Source organism: Dipodomys merriami, unplaced genomic scaffold (genome assembly GCF_024711535.1).
Source record: "Dipodomys merriami isolate MVZ:Mamm:240054 unplaced genomic scaffold, mDipMer1.0.p SCAF_1342, whole genome shotgun sequence".
In the NCBI taxonomy this organism is placed as follows: Eukaryota; Metazoa; Chordata; class Mammalia; order Rodentia; family Heteromyidae; genus Dipodomys; species Dipodomys merriami.
Genome location: NW_027202652.1, coordinates 63,535 through 84,652, shown reverse-complemented (window position 1 = coordinate 84,652; position 21,118 = coordinate 63,535). Strand labels below are relative to the sequence as shown.

At 41.3% G+C, this 21,118-nt stretch overlaps 1 protein-coding gene across 11 annotated transcripts in view; it reads left to right on the top strand.

Moving 5' to 3' along the window:
* LOC138825117 (protein FAM114A2-like) overlaps positions 1 to 21,118 on the top strand; it is a 142,370-nt gene that overhangs the window by 98,089 nt on the left and 23,163 nt on the right. For all 11 annotated transcript variants that reach the window (XM_070019532.1, XM_070019533.1, XM_070019531.1 and 8 more), the window contains 6 exons: positions 816 to 915; positions 4,906 to 5,005; positions 6,135 to 6,242; positions 7,216 to 7,335; positions 10,359 to 10,500; positions 10,767 to 11,212. The gene's annotated coding sequence lies outside the window, so the exon portion shown is untranslated. The remainder of the gene's footprint in view (positions 1 to 815; positions 916 to 4,905; positions 5,006 to 6,134; positions 6,243 to 7,215; positions 7,336 to 10,358; positions 10,501 to 10,766; positions 11,213 to 21,118) is intronic.

Here is a 21,118-nt window from a genome sequence, read left to right as displayed (position 1 = left end):
CTAATAAAATAATATTAAAAAAAATCACACACACAAAAAAAGATGAAGCATATCTTGTCCTTGGGTAGGTGTTAAAGGAGACATGGAAAGAGGCAAAGGAATAGGGAGTAGATGGCTTGGAAAATACAACATAAGATTCAATGCACATATGTGAAAATGGAACTAGGAAAGAAAGGGGATGGGTGGGGTTTTTATCGATTAGAAGAGTCGATGGAAACTATGAAAAAGTCTAAGAGGCATTGTAAAAACCAATTGATACATTGTACAACTGTTTAAAAAAATATCCATGAGGCCTGTAATTCTAATTACTCAGGAGGCTGTGAAATGAGGATTGTGGTTTGAAGCCAGCCATGGCAGAAAAGTTCATGAGACTCTTATCTCCAACAAACTACTCAGAGAAGGCTGGAAATACTGCTGTGGCTCAAGTTGTACAGGGCTAACCTTCAGCACAGAGAGGTTTTGGAACAGCACTTTGATCTTGATTTGAAGTGCCAAGACAGGCACAAAAACAAAACAAAACAAGATAAAACAAAAGAAAAAAAAGAAACAAACCAAAAACAAAAAAGATCTTAATTTTTATATTTTTGAAAATTACAAGAAAAACCCATGTTCCACCTACTTCAAATAGTTAGATAATATACATTATATGGCTATGATTGTGATGGATGGAAATTTTCTCATTCATGTAGCATCTAATGTTCATTCGAGGCATGGTTTTTCATGCCTCCCAGGCTATGACTTGTGTAGGCTGAGGTTATGGGCTTGGAGCTGCAGATACTGATACCCTTCTCAACCAGTGTTTCACCTCTTAACAGGGCAGTCATACCCAAGGGCTCCTTTAACTTCAGCTTCATGACCTCTTCGTGGTCCTGAGGGCCCAGTTGTGGGTGCCATCCTGGATACCTGTGATTTGAAGTAAGTTCATCCTACTCATCCTCTATGCCAAAAGAGTCAAGTGTGAGAGGGTTTGCAGACATTTGAAGTAATGTACATACACGGTGCTTCAGTGGCCCCACATACCTACCCAGCATATGCCTGTGTATCCTAGGATTATTGGTCTGGATCAGGGGATGCTTCCAACATATTCCCTAACTAGTGCTTCACCTGCTAAAGTGAATACATGATTGAGAGCCTCTTGTTTACCTTAAGGAAATCTAAATTCCTGATCTGTGCCACGCCACAGCAGATGCCATCCCACATGCCCCCCATTTCATTTTATGTTAGACCTTTCCTTCCACACTGTGGGAACCAAATCACTGGTGAGCAGTTGTGCATGTATGTACACACATTCACACTAAGGCATGTACATAGTGTCAGATTTGACTGGTTGTGTACTATATATTATAGTACCCAAGTGAAAGAAGACTTGGAGATTCCTTGACTACAAGCTATCCTGTTTTGCTATTTAGCTGTGTCCTGTATAGCCCAGGGTTGTGGGATTCGAAGTGGGCATGCATCCACCCTCCACAACCAGTGCTCCTCTGTCGCTACCGCCTCGACCAGCAAGGAAGACGCGACACCGGACTCTTCTCTCTGCAGTTTATTCAGGACCTTTTTGTAATCTTCTGACCCCAACCCCGGGGAGAATTCCCCACAGCCTTAAGTACCCACTGGGTAGCCAACCCTGATACGCCACGTGGGAACCGCCAATAGGTTCAGGTGCGCGGAAGCAAGCCAGATTCTTTGCCTTAGCCATATCAGGAGTTGTTTACCACAAAGAGCACTCGCCATCGGGAAGGCGGAGGGCGGAAGCTGGCACCATCTTCCAGGTGCGGCCTCTCCCAGCTCTCTACAGTTCCCCCTTTTTTGTTTAAAGAACACAGATGAGAACAGAGGTCTGATCCCTGTTGTGCAATTGCAAGGACTGCATACAAGCCTTCTCCCAGAGGGCGCCTTCTCTAGGGATGACTCAGCCTGTCCATTGATTCGTTTTTCACAAGGACGGGAAAAGGCGAATCGAACCCGTGTGCAATCAAACATGCTCTCCTCGAGGGCAAAACTCATGCCTCTCGACTGCAGTACTTTGGCTTTGCAATCTGTGTTCATTGTTTTAGGGTGGCAAGCCACGCTTAGGGGGACTGACCTGCTCCAATGACTGTAAAGGCTTGGATAATCATGGCTGCACTGCGACGCTGAGAACCTCTAATTTGGCAAATGCACCACAGACATACCAAGGAGGCTAACACCAGAAAGCCTATCAGGGCTCCCAAACCCGCCCCCTCCTTGAGATGAATCATAGCAGCGGAGATCCATGAAGATAACCCCTCCGCCAATCCGGCATCCACTCGGGTCGAGTTCACCATGACGATGGCAACCCTGAGCTGTTCCATCAGGCTGTCGAACTCCCCAGTTCAATTACCTAAAAGATAACTAGACAACTGTTTAGACAAATTTGCAGCGTTTTTTGAATAGGTTTTTTCCTGGGCCTGAACTCTGGGCCTGGGCGCTGTCCCTTAGCTCTTCAGCTCAAGGCTAGCACTCTTACCACTTGAGCTACAGCGCCACTTCCGGCTTTTTTCTCTTCTTGCTTATGTGGTGCTGAGGAATCGAACCCAGGGCCTCAGGCATGCAAGGCAAACGCTCTACCACTGAGCCACCTTCCCAGCCCCATTCTTCTGGGTTAATTGCACCACAGCAGCAGCTAATCCAGCATTAGTTAGTGGTCCGCCCAGCTCTCTGCAAACTAGTCCCCTATTCTTATATGGGGTTATGGCGGCTCTGCATTCCTTAGTGCACTGCTCGTAAACAAGCTGTTTAATTAATGGCATGGCTGCGTCTGGGTCACCAAAAATTCTGCCAGCGGCCTCGACCATACGAGCAACAAAGTCCGAAAACGGCTCCATAGAGCCCTGCAGGATTTTGGTGAGATTGCCACTCACTTCGCCTTTATTTGGTAAGGCCTTCCATGCCTTTATGCCAATTTTATTGATTTGTTCATAAACTTGAACCGGGTAGCCTATCTGCTGATTGGCGAATCTCCCCTGTCCAAGCAGCATATCTCTGTCCCAAGCTGGGTTCCCCGCAGCCTGATTGGCTGCAGCCTCTTCACTAGCAAATTCAATCAAAAAGGCCTTCCAATCTAAATACTGACCTGGGCTCAACCAAGCTCGTGCGAGCCCACTCCAATCACCGGGTGTCATGCAGTGTCTGTTTAGGGCCTCCACCTGGGCTACAGTAAAGGAGGCTGTGATTCCGTATGTCCGCACAGACTCAGCTAAAGATTTTATAACCTTAAAATCTAAGGGTTCATGATACCGCTGTCCCTGTGGATCCTGAAATATTGGACAGGCTAGATGTAACTCGGTTCTGACCGCTTTCCACATGCCTGGGCTGAAAGAACAGCCGGGGCTGCCACTTCCAGGGTCCTCCGCATAGAGCGGAGGGGCCGAAGGTGTGGGACGGTGCACGGAAGGCATGCATTCGTCTTTATCTGGGTCCTCTCTCTCCTTCCCTTTCCTCCTCTTTCTTATCTTTGTTTTTTCTATTTGTTCTATGAGTGATTGTAGTTCCTCTGAGTCTGTAGACTCAGAGGTCTCTAGTTCGGCAAAATCAGGGTATGACCCCCCCTGCTCTCCTCCTTTTTGCTGTCTGCCCTTTCTGATCTTTCTTCCTGCAGCATTTCTAAGGCGGCCTGACCATTCTCTACCGCCTCACTGCAACGCTGGTCCTCGAGACAGCCTCTTATCAGTTTCCATATTGGTCTCACTCCGCTCTTAAGCATTCCTTGTTCAGAGGCAAAATCTAGGTCCCTCACTAGTTTCTCCCAAGAGGCCACCGTGAGGCTTCCAGAGACAGCGAACCATGGGGCAACGGTGTCACATTCATTCAAAAATCTCTCTAAAGTACTCTTTTTTATTTTTAACTTTTTTGAGTGCAGTAGCTCATTGAGAGCCAAAAAAATTGGGTGCGAAAAAGAAGCGCCCATGTTTTAAACATTTGAAGCTGGTAAACAAACTTTTACTTTCACTTTTGGCTACTCTATTGACTAGCCCCGGGTTCTCACTCTCTCTTTATCTACCGAGAAGAGCAAAAATCCCCCCCCCGCTCTTGTGGCGGATTCCCCTTTTACCTGGGGACTTACCCCCGCTTTTGTCGCGGATTCCCCTTTTACCTGGGGACTTACCGGTGCACCACCCTGACCACAGAGAGTTCTGAGTCCTCATTGGGGTTATGGCTGAGTCCCCGTACGGGCCACCACGTGTCGCTACTGCCTCGACCAGCAAGGAAGACGCGACACCGGACTCTTCTCTCTGCAGTTTATTCAGGACCTTTTTGTAATCTTCTGACCCCAACCCCGGGGAGAATTCCCCACAGCCTTAAGTACCCGCTGGGTAGCCAACCCTGATACGCCACGTGGGAACCGCCAATAGGTTCAGGTGCGCGGAAGCAAGCCAGATTCTTTGCCTTAGCCATATCAGGAGTTGTTTACCACAGAGAGCACTCGCCATCGGGAAGGCGGAGGGCGGAAGCTGGCACCATCTTCCAGGTGCGGCCTCTCCCAGCTCTCTACACTCCTCCTCCTACAGGGAGAGCATACCCAAAGCCCTTTTCTTTCCCTTTTGGACTAACATCTTGCAGGTCCTTCTCTGAAGGCCCAGGTGACAGTGCCATTCCAGATGCCCTAGTTTCTAGGCAAATAGGACCACTCTCCCTTTGTGGTAACTGAATATTTGTGTGGGGTTGAGTGAGTATATCATTGTGCTTGTGTATACACCAGTTTGTGGAACACAAGGACCTGTGGCAAGATTTTCCCACTTGGGTGCTGATGCCAGCCCAAGGAAAAAAAGGCTTAGAGAGTAGGTCTTTCATGTCTCCCTTGCAGAGTATGGCCTGTGCTGCTTGGGATTATGGGGCTGGAGTTTGGCATGGTGCTGCACTTTCTAACCAGGGCTTATCCTGTTACAGGGAAGCCATACAAGGCGGCCAGTTTTTCTTCATTTTGGGACCTCTGGCTTCTTGGTATGAGTCAGCCCAGGTGCAGCTATATGTGCGTATGTCCTTCTCAGTAAGTGGTTCCACTCCCGGTTGGAACTGTGGGAATCCAGTTGTGATATGGGTTATGCATGTGTGTATACACATTCACAGGAGGGCACAAATGTGGTGCCAGAGTGGCCTTTTTGTGCAATATATTGGATCCAGAAGAAGGGAAGCCATAGCTTGTCCTTTTTCCTTAGCTGGCTAATTTCAGTGTAGCCTTGGGAGGCCTTCAATTCAAAGTAAGTGATTCCATTCCCTCCTCTGTCCTGTGAAAATGAAATCATGGGTCAGGGATTTTGTGCATGTGTATACACATGTTCCCATGAAAGCACTTAACTTATTTTTAAATTAGATAGGTCCTAGGTGTTTTTGGACCCAAGAGAAAAAGGCTGGGGTTGGAGACTGTAAAACATCCCTTTCACAGGCCTGTGGAGACCGGCTTATACGCCTGGAACTTGAGGTGCTGCCCACCTTCCTAAATAGTGCTTACTACTGCTAAAGAGAGGTCGTGCCTGGTAGCTTGTTCTTCACCATGTGGACTACTGTCTTGCTGGTCCCTTCTGATAGGCCTATGCGCCAGTACACACTTTCATAAGAGGGCACATACATGATGCCAGATAGGCCTGATTGTGGGCATATTGGGCCAGGCCCTGTGTCCATACCCCTGTAATGCCTTTGTAGCTTGGGGTTATTAACTTGGATCTGGGTATGTTGCTACCTCCCTAACTAGTCGTTTACCTTGTACAGTGACTTCATAGTGAGGACCTCTTCTTGATCATGTAAAGGAACTCTTTATTCATGATTTGTCAGCCTCAGAGACAGTGCCATCTGAGATATATCCATTTTCATGTAAAGATTGCTCCCACCCTGCCATTCTATGGGAACCCATTCATGGAATGTGGACACATGATTGTGCCTATGTGGTGCCAGTTGGACTAAGGGTGGGCTCTAGAGGGCAGAAGAGATGGCACATTGGAGCTCGGAGTATGTCCACCACCCTTCCCAACTATAGCCTATATACTGGGATTATGAGTCCTGAGCAGGGGATACTGTTGCTCACCCCATCCAGTGCTTCCCCTTCCACAAAGAGGTCATGGCCATTAGCCTGTTTTTCTTAATCTTGCAAACCTCTAGCTTCATGATTTGTGTTGTCCTAGATGCAGGTACCATTTGCAGATGACCCCAATTCAAAGGAAGCTGTTCCTCTCCTGCCCTTGCCCTGTGGGAACTGAATTGCAAAACAAAAAAGAAAACATTACGAACTAGTAAGTAGTGGGGTACTTGAAGTTATTTCACAAATGAGGGTCCTTATTAAGGCTTCTTACCCCCTTTTTTCTTCCTTGAAAAATTTTCCAGTGTACTAAAAATCATCACAAATACTTATGACAGTGCATATTAAATGTGATGTCCTTCATATTATGTATGAACATTTTCTTCATGAATTTTAGTCAGTGGTGTTTGATAACTTTTACTCCTCTATATGCAGTTTGCATAATGATAAAGTTTGTATCCATATCCACATATATTCTTATATAATCCTTCTCCAATCATTTGGTATTGTCCAGTATATTTTTAACTTTTCCCTAGTCTGACAAGTGTGGTATCTCTTTATTGTTCCTGACAGAATATTTTTCATAAATCTTGCCACATCACATATGCCTTTTCTTGTGAATTGCATGCTCAGATATTTTATTCAATATCATGTATCCTATCTGTCATCTTCTTGATTGAAATGTTCCTTTGTTGAATACATACTATTTAAATGTCTTCAGTCTTAAGAGAGGATGTTTATATATTTTTTTTGATGTTACTTACTCAACCAAAGGTGTTGCTGTAATGTAAACTTATTGATATTTTCCTACCTTTGTATTCATTTCCTTGGGGAAAATCTCCATTCTTAAAATGCACTCTTATTTCATTCTTAAAGCTTTTAAGTGTTGCTTTCTACCTTTGTTTTTAGGAATTGTTTGCTACGGCTTTAAGTTAAGGTCTATTTTGTATCTTATTCCATATAAATAGCTAGCTCATCCAAATAGCTATTTATTGAATAGTCTAATGTCAAATCTCAGGATTCTACATAGGCTTGTTCTCAGTTCTCTACCCTATGTAATACTTTTTCTTCAGCTGTAATACCAGATTGTCTTGATTACTAGGCTTTAGTGTAACAAATCCTCATTTTGAGTTATGGTGTGTCCCCAAAATTGTTCTTTCATATTCTTTGTGTCTTTTGATCTTTAGAAATCCTTCCTCTCCTCTGTTAGTGGGGACCAAACACCGAGTCTCTTGCATTTAAGGCAAGCACTCTACCACTCAGCAACTCACCTCATAACTTTGAGGAACAACAGTCACTGGGTCCAGGTGAGGTTTGGGGAAGTTTCCCTCTATCAGTAGGAACTCTTGACTTAGGGTCCTTGGTCACAGAATAAACATTTGCAGAGTAGTCACCATGGTAAGAAAACTTGGCAATACTTTATTGAGTTAGCAAGCAAACAAACAGATAAGCAGATAAACAGAAAGACAGAGGCACACTCAGAGTGTGAGTGCTCTTAACGGTAGACGCAAAGAGCTCTTTGACATCAGGGGCATTTATATAATAAAAGCAAGTCCTGTCATAAAGCGATATATATAGGTGTTTATCTTTGCTCTTAATCACTCTGGGGTTACACCATCTGAGTTCTTGGTTATTTGGTGATACAGTCTTTAGTGTATTTCTTTTTTTCGGGGGGAGGGTCCAGTCATGGGGCCTGAACTTTGGGCCTGGGCGCGGTCCCTCAGCTCTTCAGCTCAAGGCTAGTGTTCTACCACTTGAGCCCCAGCGCCACTTCTGGCTTTTTTCTTTTTTCTTATGTGGTGTTGAGTAATCGAACCCATGGCCTCATGCATGCAAGGCAAGCACTCTAACACTGAGCCACCTTCGCGGCCCCTTTAGTGTATTTCTTACAGGAAAGAATGCGTATATTTTTGCCATAGAACAGATGCTTATCCTTAAGATGATGAACGCACCCTGAGTTAGAAGCAAAGAAGATAGTGCATGTATGTTTCTAAATGTATTGTTTCTATCAGAGTTCCTAGATGTCATTTTCCAGGTCTCATTTTTCCTAAGCTATCCAGCCTGAAACTATAAAAAGTCCTGATAAGACTTCTCAGAAAATTGCATTCAATTTATAGATTGATTTGATAGAAAACAATACATTCTTTAGATATTGAGTATTCCCATGAATGATTTTTTTTTTTGGGTCCGGTCATGGGGCCTGAACTCTGGGCCTGGGCACTGTCCCTCAGCTCTTCAGCTCAAGGCTAGTGCTCTGCCACTTGAGCCACAGAGCTACTTCTGGCTTTTTTCTTTTTGCTTATGTGGTGCTGGGCAATCGAACCCAGGGCCTCAAGCATGCAAGACAAGTGCTCTACCACTGAGCCACCTTCTCAGCCCCCCATGCATGATTTTGACATAGCTGTATTTAGCTGTTTTTCAGTTATTTTTAATAATTAATGTTTGTTACATAGTATTATATATCTTTTGTAGGATATGCTTCTTGGTGTGTTTTTGTTCGTTTGGTTTGGTTTGAACAACATGGGGAATTGAACTGGTGTGTGGGAGGAAAGCATTCTACCACCTAAGCCACAATATAGCCATGTTAGTAACTATTGAAGCTACTTAAAATAATCATCCATCTTATAATTTGTTATTTTTACCTTTTTTTCATCCTGGGGTACTTGGTATAGGAGTCTGGTTTTTGTGTGTGTGTGTGTGTGTGTGTGTGTGTGTGTGTGTGTGTGTGTGTGTGTGTGTGTGTGTGTGTGTGTGTGTGTATGCACATGCATGCATATAAGTGTATATGTGCCAATACTGGGGCTTGAATCCTCTTAACTTTTTCCAGCCAAGGTTAGCATTTACCATTTGAGCATGTATGCACCTTCAGTGTGGCTTTTCTGGTTAAATCCTACTCAGGAGGCTACAAATGGCAGTTCAAAGCCAGCCTGGGCAGAAAAGTCCAGTAGTCCTATGAACTACTTTGAAAAACTACTATGAAAAACCTGGAAGTGGTACTATGGCTCAAAAATAGTGCTCAAGCTTTGAATTGAAGCCCTCAATCCTTAGGGCCAGCACATACAAAAATTAATGAACTTTGAATTGTCTAACCATGATGTATTTACACCATGATCTACAGATCTCAGCCTCTCAAGTAGGTAGCATTGTAGGTGTGATCCTGTAGTAATAATAAGTCATTTATTATTGTTACTAATGGATATTTTTTAAAGACATAAGTGTATGCTAGTGGCTCAAGTCTATAATCCTAGCCAGTCAAGAGGCTGAAGTTTAAGAATCTTTGTTCAAAGCTGACCCAAGGGAGAAAAATCTATGTGGCTTATCTCCAATTAACAATCAAAAAGTTGGAAACACAGCTGTAGCTTTAGTGGCATAGTAGTAACCTTAAGCAAAAATGCTTAGGGACAGTGCCCAGACCCCGAGTTCAAGTCCCAGAATCAGCCCCCAAAATTAAAATAAATAGAACACAAAATAACTCCAGGTATGGCTAGTGATAGTATGCCTAGTTTGCATGAAATTCTGAATTTGATTGCCACCAGCAAGAAAAATACACAAACCAAGAAAAAATGTTTCCAAAGCCAGAGGGAATTTTTTACTGATCCTTACTAACAGACAATTTTTTTCTTACACAATTTCATTTAGAACGTTAGCCCAAGGCAGGTGCTAGTGGCTTGGCTCATGCCTGTAATATTAACTACTCAGGAACTTGAGAATTGAGGATAGTGGTTCTTGAGACTTTTCAATAAGCTACTCAAAAATAAGTGGAAGTGACCCTATGGCTCAAGTGATAGAGAGCTAGCCTTGAGCTCAAAGAAGCACAGGTACAGGGGCCAGGCCCAAAGTTCAAGCTTCATGGACAACAAAAATAAAAATAAAAAGCCAAACAATAACTCCAGTAGAAGAGAAATGATTATGCAATGACTACTTTAGCAAGAATGCATTTCTCAGTTTAGAATGAGGTTTCACTTTGTATAACGTTATAAATATAAGATAATTAAATTTCAAGTAATTATTTAACTTCACTATCCACTAAGTTGGAGTGTTGATCTATATGTTAAATAACAGTGAGTTATAGAAACATGAAAGACGTACTTGAGGCAATGATAAGGGGAGTTGAAGAAATCAATGTTGTTTTGAGAGCAACTCAGGTTGAAGCTGACCACCTAGGTAGGTCTTCAGGAGACTAAGGCTGTTTCTCATTTCTAAGATCCCTCTCCTTGGCTGGGCCCCTCCCATTGAGTTTAATCAAAGATTAGGTTAGGTGTGGGGAAAAGCAGCAGCTTGTATTGAAGGTTTTAAAAAAATAAACCCTCTTTTTTGTGTTTAAATGTAGGAACTAGAGAAGTCGTTGGTTCACAGGACTCTGCATTTGAAAGAACTTCCAACTATGAAGGCCAACCTGAGCCACATATTCCAGAGAAGGACATGATGTTGGCACAGGAACAGATAGAATATTTGCAGAAGAATTTTATCTGGTGCTTAATTTATTAAGCCTTTCTTGTTTATGTTTGATGTAACCTGCTAGTAATAGATGTGAAATGAGTAAAGGATCTGTTGGCCACCTAAATTTGTTACTTCAGCAAAAGTATATCTGATCATGCTAAACCTTAGGTTTCTAAGAGGAAGAAAAAGATGTAAGTCCTTCAAGATGCTAACAAAACTGAATTCACAATCCATTAATTGGAGGGAAGGGCACTTTTTGTTGGCAATTTTAAATATCCAATTGCATTTTTCCATGCAGGTGACTATCAGCAAAGAGGAGATTGAAGGGGGCTCAGAAGGTGGCTCAGTGGTATAGTACTTGCTTCAGATGCATGAGTCCCAGGGTTCAATTCCTCACAGACATATAAACAGAAAAAGCCAAAAACTGGCACTGTGGCTCAAGTGGTAGAGCGCTAGCCTTGAACTGAAGAATTGAAGGACAGTACCCAGGGTCAGAGTTCAAGCCCCACAACCGACAAAAAGAAAACTAAAAGAGGAGATTGAAGACACTCAGTTCATGGATCCTGTTGAATGAAGACTATAAGGAGCTGTGTGGATAGCTGGTGCTGATGGAAAACAGTTCTACAGACAGCAGACAGCAGTATCATTGAAGAAAGGGTTGAGAAGTTTCAGAAGGTGAACCAGCAGTATGAAGGCAGGTGTAGTTACGACATCCTTCTCAATGCTGAGAATCTCATGCTATAGGTATGTTTTGTACAAGAGTTGAAGAGACTTTCGAACTACTTTTCATCTTTCTGAGGGAAAAGAGAAGATTGCTGAGAGATGAGAGGGGTGAGCCACTCATGGCTAAGCATATATTGAGAACAGGTGTTTTTCTAGGTTGGCAAGTCTGATAAGAGGAGGGGCTTATGTCTCTTGAAGTATCTTGGTGTCTCAGACCAGTGAAGGAGTCTAGTTATTATTGCCCAAGGGCAGAAGTCATCCCGAGTAAAGTTGGTAATTTCATGTGGTCACTAGGCCTCAGATGTAATGTAGCTTAGTAATATAACAGGAGTGATGTTCTTTGAGTTATTTGAAACTGAGTTATATTCTCTTGGGACTCCCAAGTAAATTAGAATAGAAGCTACCCATGAGAGACATGAGAGAGACTGTTGCATTAAAAAGTAAGAACTAGATTTTGAATTTGATTATTGAGCTTTTCTTGACTTTCTAGACTTTCCTTTTGAAATTGCATTAACTCATTTGTACAATGAGAATTTTTCAATTACAAAAATCTTTAAAGAGCACCCTTATGTTTGTGGCTAAGGAAGAAATGGTTCTTTCCATTTTTTTTTTTTAGTCATGCAACTTGAACTCTGGGCCTGGGCATAGTCGCTGAGCAATTCAGCTCAAGAGTAGAACTGTACCACTTGAGACACAGTGCTACTTCCTGCTTTTTCTATTTATGTTGAGAATGGAAGCCAGAGCCTCAAAAATAATTTATCCTGTAATTGTTTCATTTTTGGTTATTATTAATGTTTTTTCATTGTGAAAATTCCATACAGAGGGGTTACAATTACATGAGCAAGGTAATGAATACATTTCTTATCAAGCATTGTTACCTCCTCCTTTGTATCCCCTTACCATCTCTGCCCTCCCATTTCCCTTTCCCCCATCCCAACCCCCTCACCAATATTGTAAAGTTCATTTTTCAACATAAGGTCTTGTACATCTCATTGTTGCAATGGGTCCACTTGTATCCCTATTTAAATAATTTCTTTTTTCCCTTCCAAACCCCAAATTATAACAACAAAACATATAGTGAAAAGAGGGGTTATAACAAGAGGGAGGGACATACAAAGCAACAAAGAAATCATCTTATAAATATGTTAGAAACAATCGCAAGAAAGAAAAATTATTTCACTAGTTCTCTAGGTGTTGCTTTCGCTTAACATCAACTTTTTTGAACTTTTCCGCTTGACTCATACATATACTAGATATTGCAAATAAGGGAAACCATGGGACCTATGTTTCTTTGGGCCTGGCTTACTTCACTGAATATAATTTTTTCCAAGTTTTTCCATTTCCTAACAAATGGGGCAATGTCATTCTTTCTGATGGAGGCATAGAATTCCATTGTGAACATATACCACATTTTCTTGATCCATTCATCTACTGAGGGGCATCTGGGTTGGTTCCATATCTTAGCTATGGTAAATAATGCTGCAATAAACATAGTTGTGCTGGTAGCTTTAGTGTGGTCTTGTTTGTAAACATTTGTGTAAATGCCCAAAAGTGGGATTGCTGGGTCATAGGGGAGATCTATGTGAAGTCTTTTGAGGAACCTCCATACTGCTTTCCAAAGTGGTTGAACAAGTTTACATTCCCACCAACAATGAAGTAAGGTTCCTTTCTGTCCACATCCCCTCCAGCATCTGTTGTTGTTAGAGTTCTTGATTTTTGCCGTTCTAACTGGGGTGAGGTGATATCTCAATGTTGTTTGAATTTGCATTTCTTTTATGGCTAGGGATGTTGAACATTTCTTCATGTGTCTTTTGGCCATCCTTCCTTCTTCTTCAGAGAAGTTTCTCTTTAAGTCTTTCGCCCACTTATTTATTGAGCAGTTGTTTCTTTGAGGATTTGTTGTTGGGGGTTTAATTTTTTGAGTTCCAAGTATATTTTAGATATGAGACCCTTGTCCGTTGTATGGCTAGTAAAGATCTTCTCCCAATCGGTGGGCTTTCTATTGATCTTGCTAGCTATGTCATTTGCCCTGCAGAAGCTCTGCAACTTTATGCAATCCCATTTGTCCAACCTTTCTTTGATTTGTTGTGTTTCCGGGTCTCTATTCAAAAAATTTCGGCCTTCTGTGGGGTCAGAAAATACATACAAAAAATATTCTCAAACCACAATGAGAGCTTTGTTTGTAAAATGGGAAATCCATCCATAATAAATGAGCAATATGGACTGCCATCCAGGCCTGTTCATGAATTTGGGTGTACAAAGAGGATCTTCGTTTAACAGTATCTGTGTGATGATGTATTTGTTCTTGCTAGAATGCTGTTTAACTGGTAGAAGTCCTATGTTTTCACTAGGGATATTAATAATCATTAAATAAGGCTATGTAAATAATTATTGTTTTTATCTGTTTATCTCTACTGTCTTTCCCATCAAATACCGTAATAAGGGGATTATTTATATAGTGCTAACAAATCAGAGTCTGAAGATAGGCACATCTCTTACATATATTTGCCAAAGACAGCAAAAAGAATTTGCAGAATTAGAGAGCCTTCTGTACCTACATCATTTTCCATATACCTCATTGTATATATTGAGTAATTTAAAAGCTGCCTTTAGTAGTACTGTGAATACTCAATTTTAATAAACATTAAGTTGTCTTCTTAAAAAAAAAAATTTCGGCCTGAGCCAAGGAGACCTAGGGTTTCTCCTATTCCATCCTGTAATGTTTTCAGAGTATCTGCTTTGACTTCAAGGTCTTTGATCCATTTGGAGTTGATTCTGGTGCAGGGTGATATATAAGGATCTAGCTTTAGTTTTCTACATGTAGTTAACCAATTTTGCCAGCACCATTTACTGAAGAGGCTGTCTTTCTTCCCTTCTATTGTTTTAGCTCCCTTATCGAAGATCAGATGGCTATAGATCTGTAGGTTCATTTCTGGGTTTTCAATTCTATTCCATTGGTCCTGAGGTCTGTTCTTATGCCAATACCAAGCTGTTTTGATTACTATGGCTTTATAGTAGAGTTTGAAATTTGGTATTGATATTCCTCCAGCAGTGTTCTTTCCGTTGAGGAGCGTTTTTGCTATTTAGGGTCTTTTATTGTTCTATATGAATTTTTGGATTGCCTCTGCTATTTCCTTGAAGAATGAGGTTGGAATTTTGATATGTATTGCGTTGAATTTGTAGATAGCCTTGGGAAGTATTGCCATTTTCACGATGTTAATCTTGCCAATCCAGGAGCATGGGAGGTTTTGCCATTTTTTAAGTTCTGTGTTGATTTCCTTTTTTAAGATTTTAAAGTTTTCATCATAGAGGTCTCTCACTTCTTTAGTTAAGTTAATTCCTAGGTATTTTATTTTTTGTCGGGCTATTACAAATGGAGTTGCTTTCCTAATTTCAGCCACACTTTTCTCCTTGTTGACATACAGAAAAGCCATTGATTTTGGGGGGTTAATTTTATAACCTGCTACATTGTCAAAGTTTTGAATCAGATTGAGTAATTTGGGAGTGGAGTCTATGGGATTCTTTAAATACAAGATCATGTCATCTGCAAAGAGGGAGAGTTCTATTTCTTCTTTCCCTATTTGGATCCCCTTTATGTCTGCATCTTGTCTTATTGCTGTAGCTAGGCATTCTATTACTAGATTGAAGAGAAGTGGAGAGAGTGGGCATCCTTGTCTTGTTCCTGAGTTAAGACAAAATGGCTTTAGTTTTCACCGTTAAGTATAATGCTGGCTGTAGGTTTGTCATATATAGCCTTTATTGTATTGAGGAATGTTCCATGGATTCCTAATTTTTCCAAAACCTTCATCATAAAGGGGTGTTGGATCTTGTAGAATGATTTTTCTTCATCTATTGAGATAACCATGTGGTTCTTATTCTTGCTCCTGTTGATGTGATGAATAATATTAATTGATTTGCTTATATTGAACCAGCTTTGCATCCCTGAAATGATTCCCGTTTGATCGTGGTGTATGATTTTTTGGATGAGTTGTTGAAGTCGATTGGCCAAAATTTTGTTGACATGTTTGCATCAATGTTCATCAAAGAAATGGGTCTATAGTTCTCTTTCTTTGATGAGTCCCTGCCTGGTTTTGGGATTAGGGTTATGATGGCTTCATAGAATGTGTTCGGTAGTGAACTTTCTCTTTCAATTTCATTGAAGAGTTGGAGGAGTATTGGTGTGAGCTCTGCTTTGAAGGCCTTGTAAAATTCCGCTGTAAAACCATCTGGTCCTGGACTTTTCTTAGCTGGGAGGTCTCTTATTGCTGTTTCTATTTCAATGCTTGATATGGGCCTGTTAAGATAGTTTAACTCATCTTGGTTTAGTTTTAGCATGTCAATATTTGCTAGGAAAAGGTCCATTTCTGTCAAGTTCTCAAACTTATTAGCATAAAGTTTTGAGAAGTATTTCCTTATAATGTTCTGAATCTTGGTTGTTTCCGTGGTGATGTTTCCATTCTCATCTCTGAGTTTATTAATTTGGGTGTGTTTTCTTTTTCTGATAAGATTTGCTAAGGGTCTGTCAATTTTGTTAAGTTTTTCAAAGAACCAACTCTTTGTTTTGTTGATTCTTTCTACAGTTTCTTTGGATTCTAATTCATTTAATTCTGATTTAATTTTGATTATTTCTTTCCATCTACTGGATTGGGGTTTATCTTGCTGTTCTTTTTCAAGGAGGTTTAGATGTGTCATTAAATTGTTAGTTTCAGATCTCTCCAATTTGTTGATGTAGGAGCTCAGAGCAATAAACTTGCCTCTGAGTACTCCCTTTGCTGTTTCCCAGAGGAGCTGGTAATTTGTGTGTTCATTTTTGTTGAATAGCATGAACATTTGAATTTCCTTTCTAATCTCTTCCATGACCCACTCATGATTCAGCAGTTTGTTGTTCAGCCTCCGTGTGATGCCGGACTTTCTTTGGTGGCTTTTGGTGTTGAGTTCTAATTTTATTCCATTGTGGTCAGAGAGGGTGCAAGGTATAACTTCAATGTTTCTGAATTTAGACAAGTTTGCTTTGTGGCGTAAAATGTGGTCTATTTTAGAAAACGTTCCATGTGCTGCTGAGAAAAACGTGTATTCTGATGCTGTTGGGTGAAATGTTTGGTAGATGTCTGTTAAGTCTAGTTGATCTATGCAGCTGTTTAGATCTGCGGTTTCTCTGTTGAGTTTTTGCCGAGTTGATCTATCTAGTGGGGAGAGTGGTGTGTTAAAATCCCCAACAATTAATATCTTTGGATCTATATGGGATTTGAGGGAAAGTAGTGTTTCTTTGATAAATTTGGGTGCTCCATTGTTTGGCGAATAGATATTTAGAATTGTAATATCCTCCTGAAGGAGAGATCCTTTAATTAGTATGTAGCGACCTTCTTTATCTCTTCTCATGAATTTTAATTTGAAGTCTATTTTATCTGATATTAGGATTGCAACTCCCGCCTGTTTATGGGGGCCGTTTGCTTGGTAGATTTTGTTCCAGCCTTTAACATTGAAAATGTGTTTGTTTTTACGGGCAAGATGTGACTCCTGCAGGCAGCAGAAAGAAGGGTCTTGTTTTTTAATCCAACTAGACAGTCTATGTCGCTTAATTGGAGAGTTCAGTCCGTTAACATTAAGAGATAAGACTGAGAGGTATTTGGGAGTTCCTGCCATGTTATCTACCTTCTTGGGGGCTGTGAAAACTGGGTTCTTCCTATGGTTCTCGGATTCTCAGTTAGGGTGCAGTTTCTTGGCCTTTATTGAGGTCTTGTTGGTTTTCTATGTGTAGGACATCTTTAAGAATCTTTTGTAGGGCTGGTTTGGTGGAGATGTATTGTTTCAATTTTTCTTTGCCATGGAAGGTTTTTATTTGGCCTTCAGTTATGATGGAGAGTTTAGCTGGGTACAGTATTCTTGGTTGATAGTTGTTTGTTTTTAGGGCATGGCATACATCATTCCAGGCTCTTCTTGCTTTGATTGTCTCTGCTGAGAAATCTGAGGTGATTCTAATTTGTTTCCTTTTATAGGTGATTACCCTTTTCTCCTTGACAGCTTTAAGGATCTTTTCCTTGTTCTGAGTTGATCCTGTGTGGATTATAATGTGATGGTGGGATGTCCTATTCTGGTCTGGTCTATTTGGGGTTCTAAAAGCTTCTTGTATCTGAATAGGCCTATCTTTTTGTATGTTTGGGAAGTTCTCTGCTGGGATCCTGTTAAACAAATTTCCTAGACCATTAACTTCTGTTTCTACGTGCTCCTCTACACCCATTATTTAGATTAGGCCTTCTGATGGTGTCTTCCAGGTGTTGAATAGATCTATCATATTTCTTGGACTTGTCTTGGATGGTTGTATGTTCTTTCTCTATAATATCTAGGCTGTCTTCAATCCCTGAGATTCGATCTTCTGCATGGTCTAACCTGCTGTCAAGACTCTCTACTTTGTTTTTAACCTCTTTTCCTTCTAATTGGTCAGCTTTGATGGCTTCAAGTTCTTTGTCGAAGCTTTGTTTTAGGTCTTGTATGAATTTCTTTACTTCCTTAATTTGGTGTTCAGTGTTTGTTCTCAGATCACTTAGTTGATTGGTTATGGTTTCTTTGGACACCCATTTCTTCTGTTGGATTCCATTCAGCATTCCCATTGTGATCTTCCTGACTTCCTTCAGCTCTTTGTTAATGGATTCCATGAATGCCTTTAGTGATCTTTGTGTATTCTCTACCTGGTCTCTCAATTCCTGTATTACTCTTTGATTAGCTTCTTCCCGTTTGTGGAATTCCTTCAGTTCTCTTTCCTCCCATTCATGGGATTCCTGCAGTTCTCTTTGAGTGTTCTCTGCCTGCTCATGCCATTCCTCCATTTCTCTTTGAGTATTCTCAATTTGTTCACACAAATCCTGTATCAGTTTTTGAGTAGCTTCCTCACGCTTATGATATTCCTGTATAAATTTTTGGGATGCCTCCTCTCTCTCCCTTTCACGCTCATACAGAGTCGTTTGTAAGTTGTCAAACTTCTCATTTATCATGTTTGCCAGCAGTGTTTGTAGAGCTATTTGGGAACTCTCCTCTGGATTATTCATTATCTGTTCTGAGCCCTCATTATCAAGATTGGGAATTGAGGTACCCAGATTTGCCATTTTTCTTGTGTTTTTCCGGCTTACTCTGCCCATTTGAGATGAAAATAGCACCAGTTTTGTACTAGAACACTATCTTAAGGCAACCATCAACCAACGTTTGCATTTTTACAGTCAATAGTCTACAGATACAATCTAGTTCAACAGATACATCTATTCAACATCAAACAACTATATGTTAATGGGCTTCAAACCGCAGAGAAGAATTTGGAAAACCAGAAATTATTAGGGTTAGGGAGAGATGTGGGTAAAAAATAGGAATAGATTGGTGCGGGGAGGCACGGGGAGAGTTAACTATGTCCTAATCCCAATGCAGGAAATAGGTTGGGTAGGATGCAAGTAGAGAGAGAGAGAAAAAGAAGAAAGGGAAAGGGAAATGAAAAGAGACCAGAAAAAAAAAGAAACATAAAAATTAATATTATTATGGAGATCAAAAAAACATCTTTTTAGAGAGGAATGTGAGTATATTAACAGAAGGGAAGGGACATAGAGGACAAGTGAAAAACTTAAAAAAATGCTTAAAATATTATATAGGTATAAAGAGGTAGTACTGCTATTAAGTAACTTAAGTCTCAGAGGTTTTGAATTGAGTAATAAATTTGTGGATTAAGTGTGTACACAATGGGGGATAGGGTCTACTAGTTAGCTACGGGTTTATCTGAGGATGTGCAGGACAAGAGTTAAGTCACATAAAGAAGATCAAAAGAGAGGAAAAGGTGAGAGGGATAAGAAAGGGAGAAAAAAAGATCAGAAGTTCAGTAGAGCTAGACAAAAAACAAAAAGATAGTTAAGAAAGAAAAAAAAAGAGAAAGAAGACAAGAAAAGAAAGGAAAATGCACATTCACATATTCCTAAAATAAAAATTATAAGAGGAAAAAAAAGTTACTGGAAAACAATTATTTTTTCAAAAAAGGCAAAAATTAAAGATTAATAAAATTTTAAAAAAGGAAAAAAAATTTATATATATATATATAAGGTACCAAAAAAAAAAGAAAAGAAAATAAGAAGAAGAAGAAAAAAAAAAGTTCTTTGATTTTTTTTGGGGGGGCAGGGGTGGGAAGAATCCTGTATCTCCCTTTTGTCTGTAACCAGCCTCTTGTTGGAGTCTCTGGTCAGCTTGAGGTCCTGTGGCTTGATTGGTTTCTTAAGTCAGTTTGTTCCAACAGGCAGAAAAATGCTCTGCTTTACCCAAGATTTTGAGATCCACCTCCCAGGTTAGTTTAATGGGAGGGTGATCTACTTTGAGAATCACAAAAGAGGGGGATGCAGTGGTGAGGCTAGTTTCTGGGTAGAGTTTAGGCCTTTCAACAATCAGTAGCTTTTCCCTGGGGCTATTTTGTGAAAAACTCACAGAGCCCAGCCTGGAGCCATTCTTAGGGTTTCTGTTTTTCAATTGATTGTGGAGGCTGCTAGAGGGAGGGGCAGCCTCTGGCTCTGGTTACCCAGTGAGGAAAGCCACTCCAATGGCTGGCGCCTGAGCTGGTTGACTTTTCCCTGGTTGGAGCTGAGTCTGGCAGGTTACTTCACCATTAAGTTCTTGTGACCTGCTAAATGACTCGTTTTATTCCATGGCCTGAGTTGGAGCTGGCAGATCCTCCGAACTTTGTCGGTATCCAAGATGGAGATCACTGATGCTAAGGGGGGAGGGGTGGCCTTCCCTCCTCTGCTCCCTGAGAAAGAGTGAGGACGTCGAGCTTCTACTCTCGCCAAGTCTTGGATCCTGGGTCGTCTCTGGTCTGCAAACTGCAGGATGGAGATGTCCGCTCCTTGTCGGTTCTTGCTGGTGTTTAGTAGAATCCGCTCGCCTGCTGCATCTGGCTCCTTCGTCCCGGACTCTCTGTGTGAGCGCTCAGGTATGGTCCCGGCTGTGGTCTCCGCCGCGACCCTGCCGCTGCCGCTGAGGCAGCAGCTGGCAAGCGCTCAGATGTGTCCTCTTTCCTTGGCTTCCCCTCTCTTGTCTAACTCTCTGTCCTGTGATGGCACACTTGGTGTGATTCTCTGGCTTAGGACTGTTCACTGGAACTCTAAAACTGCTTTCTATGTGAGAGCTTGTTCAGATTCCAGCTTCTCCTCCGCCATCTTCCCGGAACCCCCTCTGCCTTGATGGTTTTTGTTTTCATTTCCTTTTGTGTTGTACCTGAGGCTTGATCTAAGGAACTGAGCACTTACCTTGAGCTTTTTGCTCAAGGCTCGTGCTCTACTACTTGAGACACAGCTCCATGTCTACATTTTTGTGGTTAATTGGGGATCAGAATCTCAGAAACTTTTCTACCTACACTGGCTCTGAACTGTAGACTTCCTTATATCTCAGCTATCATTACAGGCATGAGCCCGTAGCAGTGTGCTCCTGTTTTGATGGCCACAGTCACATGAAGCCCAATGTGGAATCTTCTCACTTGAGACAGCATCACAACACAAGATTCTCAGATTAGAGATGCTCAGCCTGCATCTTACTTCTTTACCCCATTGGTTTGTCTGTAGCCCTCCATTTTGAATACCATAGTTCTGAAGAAGTCCATGAAAGCACTTCTCCTCCTTCTCAGGGAGGTATTCCTGGGGTTAAGATCTTTTTAAACTCAAGTTATTTTGTTGTTTGCTGGCTTAGCTTCCTGATGCAAACTTATGCCCCCAACCCCTACCCTTTGAAATAAGAAAGTGGGTTAGGGTAAAGTAGAGACAGGTGTTTACAATGGCTTTTGTGCTGTCATTCTGAAAGGTAGGGGAGGGAAGGTGTAAGATTTTTGGGAAGGTCACAGAACATCAGCACTGGAACCCACCAATGGGAAGTCCTCATTACCAAGCCTCTTCTCCAATCAGAGACCTCCAGGAA